The sequence below is a fragment of the Rutidosis leptorrhynchoides genome, chromosome 7 (assembly GCF_046630445.1).
Source record: "Rutidosis leptorrhynchoides isolate AG116_Rl617_1_P2 chromosome 7, CSIRO_AGI_Rlap_v1, whole genome shotgun sequence".
Taxonomy (NCBI): Eukaryota; Viridiplantae; Streptophyta; class Magnoliopsida; order Asterales; family Asteraceae; genus Rutidosis; species Rutidosis leptorrhynchoides.
Window position 1 is genome coordinate 239,541,134 of NC_092339.1, and position 7,451 is coordinate 239,548,584.

Consider the following 7,451-nt stretch of genomic DNA (forward strand, 5'->3'; position numbering starts at 1 on the left):
CGAATCCTAAAGATAGATCTATTGGGCCTAACAAACCCCATCCAAAGTACCGGATGCTTTAGTACTTCGAAATTATATCATGTCCGAAGGAGGATCCCGGAATGATAGGGGATATTCTTATATGTATCTAGTTCATGTCGGTTACCAGGTGTTCACCATATGAATGATTATTTTTTGTCTCTATGCATGGGACGTATATTTATGAGAACTGGAAATGAAATTCTTGTGGTCTATTAAAATGATGGAAATAAATGATTATGATAAACTAATGAACTCACCAACCTTTTGGTTGACACTTTAAAGCATGTTTATTCTCAGGTGTTAAAGAAATCTTCCGCTGTGTATTTGCTCATTTTAAAGATATTACGTGGAGTCTTTCATAGCATATTTCGAAGAACGTCGCATTCGAGTCATTGAGTTCATCAAAGATTATTATTAAATCAATTTATAGTTGAATAATGGATATTATGAAATGGTATGCATGTCTGTCAATTTTTGATGTAAAGAAAGATTGTCTTTTAAAAACGAATGCAATGTTTGTAAAATGTATCATATAGAGGTCAAATACCACGCAATGTAATCAACTATTGTGAATCGTTTATAATATATATGAACGGGTCCTTTCAGTTGGTATCAGAGCGGTGGTCTTAGCGAACCAGGTCTGCATTAGTGTGTCTAACTGATAAGGCGTTAGGATGCATTAGTGAGTCTGGACGTCGACCGTGTCTGCATGTCAAAAGATGCATAGAGACAAAAATATCATTCATATGGATTGAACACCTGGTAACCGACATTCACAATATGCATATAAGAATATCCCCATCATTCCGGGATCCTCCTTCGGACATGATATAAATTTCGAAGTACTAAAGCATCCGATACTTTGGATGGGGCTTGTTGAGCCCGATAGATCTATCTTTAGGATTCGCGTCAATTAGGGTGTCTGTTCCCTAATTCTTAGATTACCAGACTTTAATAAAAAGGGCATATTCGATTAGATAATCCAACCATAGAATGTAGTTTCGATTACTTGTGTCTATTTCGTAAAGCATTTATAAAAGCAGCGCATGTATTCTCAGTTCCAAAAATATATATTGTAAAAGCATTTAAAAAGGGATTAATGAAACTCACAGTACTATATTTTGTAGTAAAAATACATATGACGACATTTGAACAATGCAGGGTTGGCCTCGGATTCACGAACCTATATAATTTGTATATTCATTAATACATATAACTTTAATCGAACAACTTCATGTATTATAACTTTATATACTATTATTTGGTTTGTATATATATTTAAAAATAATTATTATTTATATAGTTTTAAAAAAAAATACCTAATTTATTATACATGGATATTTATATAAAGGTTGTTAATATAATTAATTCATACTTATATGTAATATGACTTTTAAGTATATTTTTATATACATGATAATATATAATGTTGATAATAGTAAATACAAATTGTAGTTGATTATAATTATAAAATTTTTTAATGTTAATAATACTAATACTGATAATCCTATTAATAGTACTTATGTTAATGATAATAACTCTAATACTTTTACAATGATAGTAATACTAATGTTTATGAATATAAATTGTATTATTTCCATAATAATAATAATGATATTAATCATACTCATAATAATGATATTAATTCTAAAATGGCAAGATTTATATTTCTAGTAATATCTATAATACTAATGGAAATATTAATAATAATAATAATAATAATATTAATAATAATTATACTTACATAGTCATAAAAATAATAGTAAGCGATAAATAACAATAATAATAATAATCATAATACGTTAATAATAGTTATACTTGTAGCAACCATGGTAATAATACTCTTAATTATTCTAATAAACACATTAATGATATTAGTAATAATAACAATTAACAACAATAATTAATAATTAATAATAATAATAATAACAATAATAATAATGATAATAATAACACAAATAATAAAACCACTACCTCTCAAAATAGACTGGAAAAAAAAGACGCCACCAGCCGGACTCGAACCCGAGACCTCTCGCTCCCCTACCTCCTATCCAAACCAATGCTCTACCATTATTTTTTTGATAAATCTTACAACCAAAATTAATTAACCCGTAAATTTTATCTCCCTTCCCTTCATCTTCACCGATTCATTATCATCATTATCTTCCCATCATCATCCCCATCATCATCTATAATATCAGGCATCATCTACCATCATTTGCATCATCAAATCTCATCGTGAAATTCATTATCATCAATCACAGTTGCCATCACCATTTCTATTATCATACATCATCAAATCATCTTCGTTACATAGCATCACCATCATCATTCTTCATTTCATTTCATTTCATCATCCATTACCTCGTCATGTCCTACACCATGATAACACTTTTACAGTAATATCAAGATCATCATCATCATCTACTGTTCATCTTATTCTTCGATGGTTTTATTTATTTATTTATTTATTTATTTATTTTTTCGCTGTAATATCATCTCTTTTACTTCCTTCGTTCTCAGCTTCCTAAAACAGAAAACATGAACAGCAGTAAAGATATTGATGGGCATAGTGTTTGTTTGTAGTTGAAATAGAAAAACTAATGGTATTGGCGGTGACGTAAGTGATGATCGACTAGAGTTGACAAAGGTGGTGGGTTTGTGAATTTCGAGTATAAACAGGAATACAGAAGCTGAGCAGCAGTTATTCGAGGTGTTTTAGTTTTGAATTAAGCTAAAAACATAATGGATGTTGATCGTGTGGGTTTGGTTTTCAAGGTGGTGATTTTCTAGTGGGTTCATGATGGTGAGGTTGTTGTAATGGTTGTGACGGCGATGGTGGTGGATATGGGTAAGATAATGGTGTCCGGTGGTCTAGTGACGACGGCTAAGATGGTTCCTGATTGATTACAGCCGTAACAAACTTTACTACAATGGTCATCGTGAGTTACATGACGAAGACAAAAAGAAAGAGAAGAGATGTGGTGATTGAAGAAGGTGGAGATGGGAGGTGGCAGCCGGCGGTGGCCGATCATTGTTTGAAGAAGAACATGGCTCATATTTTCTATCTGCATATATATATATATATATTACATAATTTTAATATTAATAATAATAATAATTAATAATTAATAATAATAATAATAAATATTATAAATATGAACTAAAAGTCCTAAAGTGTATAGTAGTTCCTTTCACAAGTTTAATAGTCTAGCAGCCGTAATAGGATTAATTTACGGGTGTTATGTCGTATTCCGTTATTAATCAGTGGCGGATAAAAGTTTTCAAGAAAGTCCTAAAATTTTAAATTAAATAACTTTATTTATTTCAGTCTTTTAGGGTGTAAAATTGATCATTAATTATATACAATTATTTAAATATAAATTAAATTAATTATGAGCTCTCAACCCCAAGTAAAAATACTAACTGTTAAAATTAATCAAATAGATTCTAATTATATTTTTAACAAAGCTATAATTCGTATAACTTATTTTCGGATCACCGTTTATTTCAAAAATTATATAAGTTTGGATTTAACTTGCTTAATATCAATCGAAACATCAAACGGGTATTACAATCTTTTAATATTTATTTTTAATATACTGTATATATAGAGAGAGTTATGGTAATATCATATATTATTTTATTTACACAAATGAATTGAATCATATAAGTTTCTATCTCAAATTAATGTATATATTTAAACATGTTTGTATTTATTTATAGATAATGGTTCGTGAATCGTCGAAAATAGTCAAAGGGTAATTGATTACATGAATATAGTTTCAAATCTTTTTGAGACTCAACATTACACACTTGCTTATCGTGTCGTAATCAATAAGGATTAAGTTTAAATTTGGTCAAAAATTCCCGCGTCATCACAGTACCTACCCGTTAAAGAAATTTCGTCCCGAAATTTGAGTGAGGTGGTCATGGCTACCAATAAAAATGTTTTCATGACGAATATGAGTTGATAAATTGAGTTTTATCATCATTGAGTAATATGGATAAAAATAACTCGATTTAATCGAAGCGTTTGAATGAAGCTATCACAAAAGACCGAGATGAAGAAATGGAGATTCTCCATAACTTTTGGCGTAGTTGCGATTGAATTTCGGAATTCAAGGGATTTAAAGAAAATCTTCGAAATCTACAGGATTTGATTCTTCGGCGAGTAAGGAAAATTAAGATCTCTAAAATTAAATACGATGATCCGCCTCGATTACTCTGTCGGATATTTCCATTATAAATTCACTTTTTCCGTTCCATTCTTTTCCACCACTCCCATTTTCTATATCCACAGTTTGAAATTTCTGGGTGGTTGTTGATTTTTATGTCTTCCCTTATATTTCGACGTCCCTGCTTCTGTCTCCTATAATCATTGTCATCCACAGTTAATGCTCTCTTCTATTTGCTGCGATTTATACCCCCTTTCTAATTCGTAGCTTCATGCTTTTGTTTTCTTTTCGCAAGTAACGGTCCAGAATTCATAGGTGTGGAGTTTCGAATGAGCTTAATGTTCTAAACAAGAAAGAACGTAATAGCACGATTTGATTTGTCAAATTACCAGAATCACTGAGAATAGAACTATCAAGAATATATTTTCTTGATATGTTCGGAGGTGAAGTAGAATGAACGAGTCATGTAACATGGTACATGATGACGTTATGATCTATGAATCATCACGTTCCATTAGAAACTCTGCATGACTTACTGTAATATAATCACGTTGATCAAATTTCATTATATTATACTAACTCATGCATCAGTTCCCAACATTACTTCAATAACATTCACAATTTAAACTCGAAAATTTACAGAATATAGAAACTAACAGTTTCTACTGATAGGACGATGAGATTAACGATTTCAGATAAGAACAGTTATGAAAATATCTTCAGAAATATGGAGGATATTTATAATGAAGGATACGATGATATCTTGGAATTTCTAATATCGAAGGATGGTGAAGAAAATTTGTCCCCAAGAGTTTGGAGTCAGAAGCAAGGTATTCGCTAAAGATTTCAGCAGGCATTGAATCATTTGGATTCTTTGAAGTCAAACTTATTCTTTGTGATTTGTCCACGGCTTTCTTCATAGTTTCGCATAATCCGCTTTTCGGTACTAAATTTTCTATTGAATGTTTCCAACATAATGATACACAGGAAGCACGAAGAGATATATAACTTCGGACGAGAATATTTATGAAAATATCCTCAGAAATATCGAAGATATTGATGATGATATTTTGGAATTTCTAAGTTCGATGGTTGATGAGGAAGATTTTCCGCAAGATTTTAACACGAGTACAGAGCAAGATATTCGTTGAAGCTTTCATCGGATCCAGAATTATCTGGATTCTTTGAATATATGGTATGGTCCTTGTATTTTTACTTGGTCTCCTTCGTGGTTAGCTCAATCCGTTTTCTAGTTCCAACTTTTCTGAGCTTTTCCAACATACTATTCTTTATCATCAAACTTTCGATGATTATGGTCGTTTACGGTTGTCTATGGTTTCTGCTGCTTCATTCAGCTTTTTCAACATTCAGAGTATTGATTTGTGACTGAGTGCTTTTCAGAATTCCAGAAGGAGAGATCATAATTCTAAGAGATAAATGTCATACATATAACTGTTGATGTAAATATGCTGTGAGTTTTCAAAGTACTGATTGCTGATTCGCGATAATTGGTATGGCAGTTCTCGTCACAAGATGCGGATGAGTATATGATAGGGTTTCAATGAATAAATATAATGATTTGTCAGAGAGATTTAAGCCAAGAAGTAACGAGGTTGCTGGTATGTCTGCTGGTAATATGGTGGAATATAAAAGAATTCTTCGGTATCAAAAGGGTAATCGTATATATCAGGATTATAGTAAGGCTACTTCAAATGAAAAGTCGAAGTTGATTTGTTGGAGCTATGACAAAATTGGCTACCTTGAAAAGGGATCGCAAAGTTATTTTTGCTAATAAATGCCAAAGGATCTGACGCAGCTACGTGTTAAACTTTTACTCAGTTGCCGAGAGTTTCTCAGATGCATAACTATGTGCATAAATCTTTCCTTCCGTAGCTGAAGTGCAGTTGATTCATCTTATCGATTGAGGTGTTTTCAAGAATCAAGAAAGGTTTGAACGCAGAATGTAATCGTGAAGATACAAATGAGGTTTAAGACGAAATCAAGTGGCAGACTTGAAGAATTATTTAGTTTCATATGTTATAATCAATATTTTAATTTATTTTAATTGTCCAATGTCATTAGTCCATAGTCGATAGTCCACATTTAACCGTCCAATAATTCATATATAATTTAATATATAATATTCGAATTAATTAATACGTATCGTGACCCGTATACGTCTCAGACTCTATCACAACTCAAAGTATATATATTATTTGAGAATCAACCTCAACCCTGTATAGCTAACTTCAGCATTACTGCATATAGAGTGTCTATGGTGATTCCAAATAATGTATATAGATGTGTCGATATGATATGTCAAAACCTTGTATACGTGTCCCGATATTTAAAGTGCATAAAATAAATAACAGAAATTAAATAACGATAAATAAAGTGCGTAAAGTAAATAACAGAAATTAAATAACAATAAATAAAATTGCGAGAATTAAATTGCGATAAAATGAATTGCGATAATTAAATTGCGATAAATAAAATGTAATACGGAATTAACAGTTAGCTAGGAACAATTAGCTAGGATTTTGTTAGCGTGGATTCTTAACAAAATTTCATATTGTTAATTAGTCTATTTCTAATAAATTTTTATTGTGTCCATTTTTTCTTCATTATGCCACTTGTTGGATTCTGATATGTCAAAATCCTAATATGAAATTTGAATTTGAATGAAAATAGTTATTCTTTGGTGAACGGATACGTATATCGGTGGATGTAAGTAGGATAGTATATGACTATTGAAACAGATTCAAAGAACGTACATTGTAACTTATTAATGTGAAATTTAAATAGTCCTCGGGTATTACCTACCCGTTAAAATATTTTCACCATTAACAGTTTGTACAAGAGAATTTTTAATTACAATCTTTATGAAAACATATGTACATATATATTTTCTTCAGATGTATTCATGGATTTAATGAGTTAATATGATATTAAACTCATTTACTTTTCGGTTGGAACTAGAATAAATAATCTCTAAAACTTTAGAGATTACATATTCGCCATGTCGAACGAAGATAAATGAGGTAAAACGATACGTAGAACGAAGATCATACTCAAAGTACATATGATGATATTGAAGCATAGATTGTTAATGGTACTGGTGCTGTTATTGATTGTACTATTGGTCCCGGTGATGTTGCTGAAGCTGGTACATTTTGCACCATATTCTCCGAATTGATTATTCGAGCGCGAAGTTCGTTGACTTATTACTCCAAGATAATTTTCGGTCGGAAC